Raw genomic sequence first — 14251 nt, 5'->3', positions numbered from 1 at the left:
GAATGCCAGAGAAAGATGTCAACCCCCCGAGTTCTGCTCCAGTCGGACCTGCTCTTGGTACTGTAACTTCTTGAGAGCTTAATATATGCCCGCTACCACTGTGCAAGTGTTATTACACCATTAATCCTCATAACCGCCTCCCGAGGTCAGTGCTATGATACACAGTGCATACGTTATTATACCATTCATCCTTTTAATAACCTTCTGAGGTCAGTGTTATCATTATCTTCAATTTAAAGATGAAGAAACTGAGACACACAAAGGTTCATTGACTTACCCCAGATCACAGACTTTAAAACCAGTTGCTTTGGGATTTGAACCAAAATGGCTTGGTCTCAAAGCCCATGGTTTTGAAGAGGTGTCATGCTGCCTTCTGAGAAGTGACACCTGAGCTCAGCCTGCCAGCAAGGTGAGACTTGTTCAGAGAAAGAGAGGCAGTAACTTGCCAAGGTCAGCTCAGCAGTCCTCCTCAGATGACGCAGGACACCCACCTGCCTGGGGACCCTGCCATCAAGGGCCAGGGAGACCTACCCTTGTTCGGGCTCAGGGCAGGGACAGAGGCAGGGTGAGGTGAGGTGAGGCGAGGAGAAGCCTGTGCAGCTGCCCTGGGCCTGGGCTCCTGTCCCCACACCATGACTTCCTGCCACTCAGCTTCAGCCACGCTCCAGGGGCTGCGTTTAGTCTGACTAATTACCCAGTCATGTTCTAGGCCTCCCTTAAATGCTCTTGGGAGCCCTAAGGGCCATTAGCAGTGAAAGCCTTTGGCAATCTCAGACTCAAAAGAGACAAATGTGGAAACAGGAGCCTGGGGAACCATCCGCAATAAAACTCACCTGGATGTGCTCAATAAAAGAGAGCAAACAGCAGCCAGCAGTCCCCGCAGGACTGGGCTCCTGCCAGGTGTTCGGCTAACAGGCCCTCTGGGAGGGACCTCACCGGGGCCCAGGGAAGAAACGGGGGCTGCTCTGGGCCTAGAAATGGGAAGCTGCCCTCTTACTGCAACCTAAGACACCTCTTAAGCTTATCTGGTTCGTCGCCTCCCCACTTCCAGCACCATCCAAGGCTAGAGAGCAACAGGGTCTCTAGTGAGGGACTCTCTCAGCCAGTCCAACTCCCTAATCTCATCTTGGGTGCACATGGAGTTGCATCCCAGCCCCAGCTGGGAATGCTGGTCAGTCCCAAACTAGATTCAGACCTAATCCCCAGCAGGTTCAGGGAGATGGGCCAATCTGAATACACTAGAGAGGTCAGGGAATGGACGGTCCCCAAGGGCCCACTCACCAGCCCAGACTCCCGCTTGGCAAACCCACTGAGCACAGCCTCCCTGAGCGCATGCCGAGTGCCAGGCTGTGTACTGGAGCAGAGGGGCAAGGGCAAGTGACTCATCCACAAATGACCATTGTACAGCCTGACTTCCCCGAAGATCTCCCGGAAGCCGCTCTGACTTAAGGCCCGCACCCCCAGATCAGAGAGGGAGACCCTCTTCAGAGCTCACATCTAGGCACATCTACTGTCATGACAGCATGTATAACTGGATCCCACAGATTCCTGACCCCTGGAAAGTGACCCTGAATCGTTGAGTGGGTCAATTTCCCAGGCTTCTGGCCCTGATGCCAGTGACTGGCCACATGGCCTCCTGCTAGCAAGCCGCCACCAACCGAAATTGATCTCCATATCCATTACTATCTCACAACTTCAGTCCAGCCCAGCTCATCATCAGGAGGCCCTGAAGGGCCCCCACCAATGGGCTGTGGGCTTCCCAGTGTATGAACCAATTCGTACAGTCTCAGAAAACGCACGGCCTCTGGAGTCACACCTAGCTGTTCTGAATCGTGCCTCTATATTTACTAGCTGGAATATTTTTGTACCTACTCTGAGCCTTTAATTTTTTGCTTAGTCATGTCCGACTCTTTGTGACTCCATGGACTGCAACCCACTAGGCTCCTCTGTCTATGGAATTCTCCAGGCGAGAATACTGGAGTAGGTAGCCATTTCCTTCTCCAAGGGGATCAAACCTAGGCTTCCTGCATTGCAGGCAGATTCTTTACCATCTGAGCCACCAGGGAAGTGCTCGCTCGCTCACTCTCTCTCTCTTTATATATATATATATATATATATATATATATAATGGATAAACCCCAAAGGGTGCTGAAATCTGCATTACCTAAGAGATGCATATGCAGTGGCCGCCACACGGTGGCACCCTCATTCCACCTTAGCCCCATCCAGCGGGTACAGTTGTCTCTCCGAGACTTAGGGCCCTGGTTTCACTTTCCCTACCCTAGCTTAGTCTCCCACCTGGACTTCTCTCCAGGGCTCCCTTCTGCAGGCTCCTCTGAGGTTGTGACCCCGTGGGGAACCTTAGCTCTGCGGATTGGGGCCTACAAGTTTTTTCATTGGCTTGACAACCTTGGATCATGCAGGCCAGAACTAGAATTTTGCGAAGGTCAGTGACTCCTGTATTAATGCCCAACCAGGAACGATAAGATGAACAATTACATTCCTCAGAAGGGAACTGAGAGAAAAAGTACCACCCATGCATCTCTAATGTTCAGCAAACAGTAACTGAGCGTTTACATTGTGACCGAAGCTGAACTAGGCAGACTGACACAGAGATCAATTGGAACAAAGAAAGAGACGGAGAAACAGAGATACAGAAACCAAAGAGAAACAGGGGTGGGAGAGGGAGAAGCAGAAAGAGAGAGGTCATACACTTAAAAGGATTTGGGAACGTGACTGGTGCAAAGCCCAGCCTCTCCATTCCCCTCTTTTTTGGCCTTTAGAATTACCTCCCCCTGCTGAGAACTCTCTCCATCTGGGCCTCTCCTCTTCCTGGGCCTCTAGGATACCCACTTTGGGGCCCATCTCCTCCTAGCTAACTGCTTCTTAACCCCAGATTTTGCCATCAGCCCACTCTGGACCACGTCAGCAACACCTCTCAAACCCAAGTGACCTTAATGACTCAAACCTAGCCCTCCAGCTCTGACCTCCTTTCCCAAGATCCACATACACATTTCCAACCTGCTACTGGGTATCTTTATGTTCAATTCCAAAACTAATTTTCCCAGATATTTCATAGACAATTCAAACACAGTTCACTTACAGCTGAAGTGTTCCTCTTCCCTGCCTTCACTCCTCACTCCCTCTCAGACCCAGGTAAGAAATCACCTCCTCTGTGAACATGCGCCTTCATCCCCCAGTCAGAAGGTCTCTGTCCTCCACACACTCTGGTCTGCCCACAACTAGAGTACTTACCATGCTGGCGCGTGTGTGCTAAGTTGCTTCAGTCGTGTCTAACTCTTTGTGACCCTTTGGACTATAGCCTGCCAAGCTCCTCTGTCCATGGGATGCTCTAAGCAAGAATACTGGAGTGGGTTGCCATTTCCTTCTCCAGGGGATCTTTTTGACCCAGAGATCAAACCTGCATCTCCCATGTCTCCTCATTGGCAGGCGGATTCTTTACCGCTGAGCCACCTGGGGAGTCCCATCATGTTGGTAAATGCCTAGTTTACATGCCCATCCCTGTACTAGATCTGAACGGCTTGGAGCAGCTCCTGCACTGAATCTTCTCTGGTGTCTAGTAGGCAGCTGAGGCCTGACAGACAACTTCAGCTGCATGAAGTTTGGGCTGAATGATCAGGAAACAGAGGCCCAGGGAGGGGAAGAGACTGCTCAGACCACGAAGCAGGGTGATGCCACGGCCGAGACTCCCATCCTGGTTCCCCCCTCCTGGCCCTGTGGCCCATCTGTGGGGCCTTTGACATGGGCAGGAAAGGAAGAGGCTGGCAAGAGGGTCAGCTCAGCAGGGGCTGCTCAACTCAGCTCCTGTGGTGGGCCGAGGGGTAGCCCAGCATGAGACCAGCTCCCTCCAACACTGGTCCCATTTCTGGAGAGCCTCCATCCCCAAACACCCACTTCCCATCCTCAGTCGTGAATTTAATGATGCCAAGAGAACAATCTAATCAAAGCACTTTCACAGCCCTAAAGAGATTGCTGCTGGAAGCACTTAGAGGTAATTAGCTTTTACGTAGAGTGGGATGGGCTGGGCCTGGTGACAAGCTTTCCTCATGGGAGGGCATTCAAGTGATGCTGAGGATGGTCTGGCCTGGTCACTACTTGGGTTGGTGGACTGATGCACCCTGAATCTGAACAAAGAGGGAACAGGCAGACTGTGAAAGTCTCCCTGGGAGGTGGGATGTGGAAACCATGCCCTTGAGGGATCCAAGTGTACTGGACACATCACATCCGATTTATGAGCAATGTCCTCCACTGACCTTTGGGAAAGCAGCACCGGTGGCTTTTGGGTGAATATCTAAGGGACAGGGGCCAGGATACAAAGGCCCATCATCTATCACTGGCATTCGCCTGCTACTTTCTAATTCCTTTTTGCATGTTTCATTTTTAGGGGAAGTCAGGACTTGCTTGTTGTAACAGATTAACAGAATCATGTGAAAGCAGCTATAACAGCTGTGGGGTGGAAGGGGAGCATGACCTAAAGACCCCCCGAATTTCCTCCTTCACCTTTCTGTCCATTTGGACACAAGAAGCCTGCAGGAAAAAACAAAAGACAAGTGGGAACCACAAAGAACTTGGAATCCTGCTCATTGATGGATCTGTATATCCAAGGTACAGCTAAAGGGAAAATCCAATCACAGTCAGACAGGGAAGCAGGGTCACTTCCGAGGAAGCAAGGCCAAGTGCGGGCCAAGGGACAGGGCAAGGTATTTGGCGGAATAATTGAGCCCACAGGCCAGAAGCAGGATCTGAATGTGCGATATAAACCAGAAGAGGGCAAAGTTCAGGACAAAGTCTACGAACAAAGTAAGGGGTTAGAGGCTTACTTTATAAAATGACATGTTTGTTTTAAGTAGTGGTGGGAGAGCTGGGAGCCCAATAGAAAGTTACAGAAAGTAAAACACACCTTCAGGAGGAGAATATAACCTTCCTCCCAAATGAACATACCCAGACCCCACTCAACCTCTTTTACTCTTTCAAACAAGACTCTTCGATTAAAAGTCAAGTGCCAAATCAGACAAAAACAAATATGAGTATGAAATAGGGAATGGAACAGTAGATGAAAGGGATTATATAACCAGTTTGGCAGCCAAGTCAGTGATGAAGAAGGAGGTGAATTAGTGAGGTGGAAAGAAATCAAGAATTAAATCACTTAAGAATATAAATAGAAAATAATTTCCCCATCAAGCAAGTGATTTTCCTTAAAGCAGATTGTTGAAAAGATGCTCTGGAGGCATTTGGCGGTGGAAGGAGTGGAGTCTGTGAGGAGGTTTCAAAGGTCACTAAGAAAAAGTTTATTTTCCTTTGGGTGAAGGTTGCTAGGCATGTGGTGATGTGAAAACAGCAAGTTTTCCACAAAGCACTCCTGGCACAGCTGGAATCTGAACTGTACCAAAGTACTTCTAGATCAGCGGTTATCTGCCTGGTTCTCAGGTGATTAGACTCATATGTGGGATTGTTATAACACTAATGCCTGCACTACACCACCAGAAATTCTGATTTAGCTGGTCTGGGATGGAGTCTTGTCATCAATATTTTTAAGCTTCCTCAAGTGACTCTAGCAGAGATCCTGGGTTCAGCCCACTTTTCTAGAGGTAGTGATGGTGCAGTGGGAGCTGCACAAACCAAGGAGTAAAAAAAGCCTGGGTTCACAACTCAACTGTGTTAACTGCTGACTTGGTGAAATGAGCAAGTTATTCATCTTCTCTAAGCCTCAGTATTCTAGTCCTTAAAATGATAATGAGGAAAAAGTTAATGAATATCAAAAGCATTCCCCCTAAATCTGTATCAAGACAGAGATAGCTATTATCACCACCGCTACTTAATACTTGACAGTCAGTCAGTTCAGTCGCTCAGTCGTGTCCAACTCTTTGCGACCCCATGAATCGCAGCACGCCAGGCCTCCCTGTCCGTCACCAACTCCTGGAGTTCACTCAAACTCATGTCCATCGAGTCGGTGATGCCATCCAGCCATCTCATCCTCTGTTGTCCATTTCTCTTCCTGCCCCCAATCCCTCCCAGCATCAGGGTCTTTTCCAATGAGTCAACTCTTCACATCAGGTGGCCAAAGTATTGGAGTTTCAGCTTTAGCATCAGTCCTTCCAAAGAAATCCCAGGGCTGATCTCCTTCAGAATGGACTGGTTGGATCTCCTTGCAGTCCAAGGGATTCTCAAGAGTCTTCTCCAACACCACAGTTCAAAAGCATCAATTCTTCGGCGCTCAGCCTTCTTCACAGTCCAACTCTCACATCCATACATGACCACAGGAAAAACCATAGCCTTGACTAGACAGACCTTTGTTGGCAAAGTAATATCTCTGCTCTTCAACATACTATCTAGGTTGGTCATGGCCCTAGGTAATACAAGAGAAAGAAATAAAAAGGTATAATGACTCCAAAAAAGGAAGTGAAACTGTCATAATTTACAGATGACATGATTGTACCCCTGTGGAACAGCTGGTAAGGACTCTGCCTGCCAATGCAAGAGATGCAAGAGACGTGGGTTCAATCCCTGGATTGGGAAGATCCCCTGGAGAAGGGAATGGCAAGTAACTCCAATATTCTTACCAGGGAAATTCCATGGACAGAGAAACCTGGCGGGCTACAGTCCACTGGGTCACAAAAGAGTCAGACATGACTGAGCACTCACTTCTTCTTCAATGTACATAATCCAAATCTGCATAAAATCCCAAAGAATCTACATACCACTAAAATTAATAACTGAATTCAGCAGGATCATTAGATACAATATTCAAAATTGTATTTTCTATATATCACCAATAATTAGAAAATAAAAATTCAAATAACACACATTAGCATAAAAATATATCTAGAAATAAATCTTAAAAATGTGTAACACATCAATACTGAAAACTCAAAACATTGCTGAGAGAGAGAGTGGGAAGGTATACTACATTTATTGACTGGAATACCCTATACTGTCTAAGATGTCAAATTTCCCTGAATTTATTTACAAATTTAAAGAAATTTCAATCAAAATCTCTGCAGGTGTCTTTGGAGAAAGTAACAAGCTGATTCTAAATTATATATAGAAAAGCATAAAACTTAGAATTACCAAGAAAGTCTTAAACAAGAACAATATTAGATGATCTATATTACCAAATATGAAAAATTATTTAGATTATAGGGACTCAGCCAAGGCCATACTGGTACAAGGATGGACAAAAAGACTAATTGAACAGAAAATAGTCCAAAAACAGACATACCTGTGTCATTACTTTACCTACAACAAAGGTACCATTTTAATTCAGCGGTGAAACACATTATCTTTTTGATAAGTGGTGCTGGCTCCATTGGATATCATACAGAAAAACACTGAATCTTGAACATCAAAAAAATGTAATTTAAAATAGACTATTGAACTAAATGTGAAAGGTTAAATAATAAAGCTCCTAGAAAAAAATATAAGAGACTCTTTTCATGATTTGAGGGAACATAAACCTTTTTTAAATGGAGACAAGAAACACTAACTATAAAAGAAAAGATCAATACATTGGGCTTTATCAAAGTTAATTTCTATCCATCTGAAGACACCATTAAGAAAATGAAAATGCAAACCACGGACTGAGAATATGTATTCTTAATACACATATCTGACAAAGAGTTTTATGTAGAATACATATATTTAAGCTTATAAATCAATAAGAAAAAGGCAATTCATTTTTTTTAATGGGCAAAAGTCTCAAACAGACATATCACAGAAAATAACCAAATGGTCAGTGAGTGCTCAGTCGCTTCAGTCATGTCTAACAATCTGCAACCCCATGAACTGTAGCCTGCCACGCTCCTCTGTCCATGGAATTCTCCAGGTAAGAATACTGGAGTGGGTTGCCATTTCCTTCTCCAGGGGATCTTCCCAACCCAGGGATTGAACCTGAGACTCCTGCAGCTCCTGCACCACAGGTGGATTCTTTACCATTAAGCCACCATGGAAGCCCTTGGTTTTGCATGTATGTGTATATATATATATGTTATTATATATATTAATGTGTATAACATATAATATACACAAGTTCAATTTTTTGCAATAATCACAAATACTGAAACCCATGGTTTGTTCTGCTTATATAGTGCTCTACTTCCATTGAAACAAAATTGTTAATCACACTTCAAAGGAAAATTTAACCCATAGAGGTACATGTCATGGCACGTACCAATTAAAGGAAGCATTTATTCAAATTCCTTCCTGTCCAAAGGACAGGAAACAGTTTAAGATAATTTAGTAAAAACCAAACGTTGGGGAATTCCCTGGCAGTCCAGTGGTTAAGATTCCAGGCTTTTACCACCTGGAGCGAGGGTTCAAACCCTTGTCAGGGAACTAAGATGCCACAAAATCACAAGCTGCATGATTCAGCCAAAGAAAGGACAACAAAAAACTCCTGCTCCCTCAGCCCCTAAAATAATTCTGTTTTTCCAATGATAGGTCAATGACCTAAATAATAATGGTATAGAATAGAGTAATGAAAATGATCTCCTCTTAGTATGCTAGATATGCAAACTGGCAGATATAATTGGCCCAACAAAAGTTGGAAGCTTGCATTAATAACAGACAGAAGGCATTGTCAACGAATTTTATGAACATGTAAGTTGAAACACAGGATCGGTGGACCTTTTGAGAGCTGCCATCTGAAGACACTACCCTTTTGGGGTTGAAGAGCTGCATTAAATGCTTGAAATGATATGGGAAAACAGCTCAAAAGTATTAGTTGTCAGTGAGATGAAAATTAAAACCACCATGAGAGATCACTATATGCCCAAGCAGGCCAGGAGCAGGGCACTGCATGTCCAGTCACCACAAGGCTTCAGATTACTTACTTGTTTGTTTTTTTTTTTTTTTGGCTGCACCACGCAGTACATGGGATCTTAGTTCCCCAGCCAGGATCAAACCCACACCCTCTGCAGTGGAAGTGCAGAATCTTAACCACTGGAATTCCCAAACTAATTATTTGTACTTTTAAAGTAGCCCAAGGGAGAATGAAACACTCCTTTGGAAACTGTGTGTTCATTATCTGTGTGGGTCTTCCCGTCGCCCCTTCCTCTCTTATCCTGTGTCTCCTCCTCTTTCCCATTACTCCTCCCTCTCCTTTACTCCTCCCTCTCCTTGTCTCTGTCTCTGTGTGTGACTGGAGTACCCACCACCTGCCACCAGGTGGATCCTGTGCCATTGGTGCCAGGCTGTTCCCAGCAAATGGGTCCTCCCATGTCAAATTCTGCCCCTAAACCTCCACACTCTACCTTCCCTGTCTCCTCACTGTCTCTGCTGCAGCAGCTTCCTTCCCCTGCTGGCCTCTGAACTGGCACTGGCCCCGCTCCAGAAGCCCAGGGGAAGCCGTGATGGTACAGGCCCCACCTCTGTACCCCGTCCGGGGTCCTGAGCAGCCCTCGCTTCGCTGTGGCACAGTTTCCCTTCTCCCTGACACAAGCATCATGTTTACATCTGACTTCTTATGGGCAGATTCCCTGCTCGCACTAGATTACTTGGGGGTAGAGCCAGGAAATGCACTTTACTGATGTTTTACCCTGCCGAGCTTACTGCCCCTCACCCACCATACACACACACACACACACACAAGCACAGGTCTCCATCTATGGACTCACAGGGAGAGGTGTCCAGTTCTCTTCTGACAACACACTGTGTGCAGGGAAGAGGCCCCAGAACCCCAGCCCAGCCAGCTCAACACCTTCTAAGTTGTGTTCACACGTTCATCTTCCAAGATCACTTCATCGGGCACAGGATACCAGCAGAACAGATTCTCCACTCAGCGAATGAGAACACCAAGGCTTACGGGGATTAGGAAAGTTCCCTGTGGTTCCCCAGCAAACCAGTAGCAAAGGAAGAGCTGGCCCCAGGCTCTCCGCACTATTGCCAGTCCGGGGACAAGGTCTGTTTGTGGACTCCAGAGCTTGGGCTTAGAGTGACAGGAGGGAGAGAAAGGGAGGGGAGAGGAAGCTGGAACCAACTACTCAGGCCAGATGGTACAAAAAGGGGCTCAGGGCAAATCCCATAGAAAGATTTTCAGCTAGTGCATCCTTGCCGAGGGATCTACAACGTCTTCACTCCCACACCCCACCCCACGCAGGGGCCCGGAACTGCTCACAGGCTGTATCCGCATGAAGTCAGCAGCCAGCCTTCTGGCTGTGGCCCTGCTGCTAACAGTGGGAGCCTGGGATGCAGGAGCTTTGCCTCTCTGAGTCTCTGTCCTGCCATTAGCAATGGAAGGATGCACCAGAACTCTTCCAACTGTATTTATTCATCCATACAGCAAAAATGATTCATCTGTGTGTGCAAGCCACTTCCCTGATGGGCCAAGGAGTAGGCGAGACAGCGTCTGCTGGTGGGGAAGCTTAGACAGTGCTCTGAGGTCAGGGGTATAGGTCACGCTCTCAGGGACGCACCAAGTACAATGTGAGCTCCAAGAGGGAGAGGGCCGCCAGGAAGGCCATTCAGAGATGGGCATCGACCGACATGGGCAAGTACCGCTGAGCCACTCCACTGGGACGGCCTCACCTAGGCAGGTGCTGCAGGCAAGGAAGCCCTGAGAATGGTTAGTGGAAGAATTTGATAAGAAGGGGAAAACAGCTTGCACTTATGGTATGTTGACTCACTTGGCTCTCACTGTCTGCAAGGCAGGGATTATCACTGCACTTTACGTGTGATGACACAGGGCTGGAGCAGGGCAAAGTCAACTCATAGTGAGTGGGCGGAAAGCCAGACATCAACCCGGGTCTGTGTGTCGGAGGGGCAATGTGCGGACCGTGGCTTGCTCAGAGGGCACCTTTACTGGGCTGGGGGTGGGGTGCGGGGGCAGGGGTGGATTTTGTGCAGTGAGAACTGGGGGTTTAGGAAGGGTTCTGCTCCAGGAGGGCACAGGACAAGCGCTGTGGAAGACTGCAAGTTGGAGACATGTTAGATCACAAGAGGGCATCCCTGGTGGTTCAGACGTAAAGAATCTGCCTGCAATTCAGAAGACCTGGGTTTGATCCCTGGACCAGGAAGATCTCCTGGAGAAGGGAATGGCTACCCACTTTAGTATTGTTGCCTGGAGGATACCATGGACAGAGGAGCCTAGCCGTCCACAGCCTTGCAAAGAGTCAGATACAACTGAGCAACTAACACTAGATTACAAGATGTATCTCCAAACTCCCCCGGGAGGAAGCCACTTTAGTAAAAAGAAGACTCTGTTGCCTTGAATTTGCAAACCAGGCCACATTCAGGACACATCGTGGCCCTGACTATTGGTTCAGACCAGTTTTGACAAGTAGAGAAGACAGCACAAGGCCGCACGTCAGAGGCAGCTGCTGCTTTTGTCCACCAGGTGGCGCTGTTGCACAGCACATGGGAACCAGCCGAGGCCCGGCTGAGCTGAGCCCTCCCCGGCTGCCACATGCAGGACTGAGGCTGCCTTCTTCAAACTCAGGTTTGGAGTGCGGTGCAGACCCGGGGCCAGCAGGGCCTTCTTCTGTCTGGACAATACTGGCCCCTACATAATCTCTGAGTGAATCTCAAAGACAGGGGGAGCAGGGCAGAGTGCCTAATTCTATCCCGTCTCCACATCCTGGGGCCTTCCCTGATGGCTGCCTGCAGTGCAGGAAACCCCGGTTCAGTCCCTAGTTTGGGAAAATTCCCTGGAGAAAGAAATGGCAACCCACTCCAGTATTCTTGCCTGGAAAATTCCATGGACGGAGGAGCCTGGCAAGCTACAGTCCATGGGGTCGCAAAGAGTCAGACACAACACTGCCCCTGACAGTGTCTTTATGCCTTGTAGCCTCAACTTTCCCTTCTGTAAAATGGGCATAACCATCTCTGTGTGCCTTCCTTGTAAAATGACTGTTTGGATCAAATGAGCAAAAGGATGAGAAAAACTGGTTGTTTTTTTTCTGCAGATGTGACTTATTTCTGACCATCTGCAGCCCTACAAGAAGCAGGCAGTGGAAAAAAACTCCTGTAAGACAGCAGCTGGAGAGACAGAGCCTCCCCATCCAGTTCCCTCCTGCCCAGGGTTTCCGGGTCCAGGCCTCCCTGTCTCCAGCCTGGCCCTTCAGATGTCAGGGCAACTCAATCCCAAGAAGCTGCCCCAGGAAATGGGATGAGGGAGCTGCGTGGAGACAGGCAGCAGTGTCCCCATCCCTCATTACTGATGGATCTCTTCTTAGACTTGAAGTTGAGCCCTCCTTCCCTCCCCGCTGTTCATCTTTAATTTCTCCATCGATTTACATTAACCTCTCTTCTTGGCTCCAACATAGGATGAACTCCTTATTTGAAAAAATGAAATAAGAGGGAGGGGGGAATAAAAGAAATCTCTTTCGAAAGTAAGATTGTCTCTGGTATCACGGCTGGAAGAGGCAATTACCAGAACTCTCTCGGAGGTTGTCTCGGGCCATTTGAGCATTAGGCTTGGACAGATCCCTATGGCCCTAGACTCTAGGTTCCGGCCCCACAGCCCCAGCCCCTCACCTGGACCCCAGGCCCCAGTCTGACTCTAGTCCCCACCCACCTCCAGCCCCATCCTGGCCCCTAGCCCTGTCCAACCCTGGCCTCTGCACCAGCAGTGCCCTGACCATCTCATGAGCCAATCAGAACACTGGAAGTCTGCCAGGGTCACTGTCAAACCCCAGGACTCAGGATTTCTGGTCATGTTACAGGGTTTCCCCAGACTAACCCCAAAAGGTGAAGACAAACAGGCCAGGAAAGAAGGAAGGGACACAGACAAAGGCGAGTTCTGCCTCCACACAGGCCCCACCCACACTGCTGCATCACCTCACCATGGCAACCCCATAAAGAGGAAACGGAGGTTCAGAGAGGAATCACTTGCTCTCTAGCCCCCTTGCAGCTTCCCCACAGACTGGCAGTCCTCCCCTTGGTGATGCCAGTCCACCGTCCCAGCTCTAGTCCTCCCCAGTGCTGCCCTGACCAGTCCAGGTGGGCTGGGTCACCTGATGATCAGACGGAGCTGGGTCCATCTGTTCTCACCGGGTTGTGTGGGTCTGGGGTCCTCACTCTCTCTTTGGGCCTCATTTTCTTTATCCCATCTTCTCCAAAGTGAGTCCCAGAAAACGCTGCCTTCTCTTCTGGGCTTCCCCAATTCACTGAGCTCCTAAAAGACTCAGAGCCCCACTGGCCTAGCTGTGGACTCCCTCTGCCGAGGCCGCGTTCCCCTGGCCTGCCTGGCAGCTCCGCCTCGGTCCTCTGGCCAGCTCCGCTGCCTCCTGCCGCTGCCAACACCAGCTCCCCGGGCACAGGTGAGGCCACTGGCCTGCGGCTTCTGACAGCCATGGGGCCGCCCCATGGCCATCCCAGGTGGGAGGCAGGGAACACAGTTGCTTGTCTCTTCCTCCCAGAGCCCAGCACAGGGACTGGGGAGTGAGGGGTGACCGTCTGCTGAGGGCACACGGGAGGGAAGACAGACTTCCTGAAACCCGCTGCCCCAGGGGGAACAGGAGGAACCGGACCTCTGGAAAGAAAGAAGGGAGGCTTGGAAGACCCTTCAGACACCTCTGGAGAGGACTTTGCTCTGTCTTGACATCTTTCAGCTCCATACCCGCTCAGGAATTTCCATGCCTGCCCCCTTTTCCAGACCAATACCCAGAGCCTGGCTCCCTGGGAGCCACTGCCCTGAGGGCCAGCTCTTCCCAGGGTCACAGAATGTAAAGAACTGGGCTTTGGAAACCAGCCAGGCTTTGAATCAAAACTCCACATTCATGAGCTGAGTCTCAGTTTCCTCCCCTGTAAAGTGGAAAGGTTGTGGGGACTCGTGTTCCACACTTCTGCTCACAGTGCACGGGGCAGCATCTTTGGCCATGCTAGCCCTTCCTGCTGACCGGACAGCCTTCCCTTCTCCACCAGACCATCATTTCCCTGAGGCCACTGATGTCCAAAACCCCAGAAACTGGAATTACCTGTACCATAATCATAACAGCTACCATTTATTCAGTGCCTAGTGGGAGCCAGGAACCACACTGCTGTGCATCTATCCATCTCTGCTGGCCCTGGGAGGTAGATTTCATCGTGCACATTGATGGATGAAGACACTGCACCTCTGAGAAGTTAAGTAACTTGCCCAGGGAAATGTGTCCAAGTTCATTGGTAGACAAGCCTGGATTCGCATCCAGAAGAGCCTGACTCTGAGAGGCCACAGTTTCCCCAGCACGCTGGACAGTTCACAACAAACTCGATGACAGAATGAGTTAGTAGCAGGATGAGATGGTGATGGACTGAG

General features: G+C 48.8%; 1 protein-coding gene across 1 annotated transcript in view; it reads right to left on the bottom strand.

Moving 5' to 3' along the window:
* Positions 1-14251, bottom strand: part of INSC (INSC, spindle orientation adaptor protein) — a 101074-nt gene that overhangs the window by 31793 nt on the left and 55030 nt on the right. The window lies entirely within an intron of this gene.

Source organism: Bos indicus x Bos taurus, chromosome 15 (assembly GCF_003369695.1).
Source record: "Bos indicus x Bos taurus breed Angus x Brahman F1 hybrid chromosome 15, Bos_hybrid_MaternalHap_v2.0, whole genome shotgun sequence".
Taxonomy (NCBI): Eukaryota; Metazoa; Chordata; class Mammalia; order Artiodactyla; family Bovidae; genus Bos; species Bos indicus x Bos taurus.
This window is presented reverse-complemented; position numbering and strand designations above follow the sequence as displayed.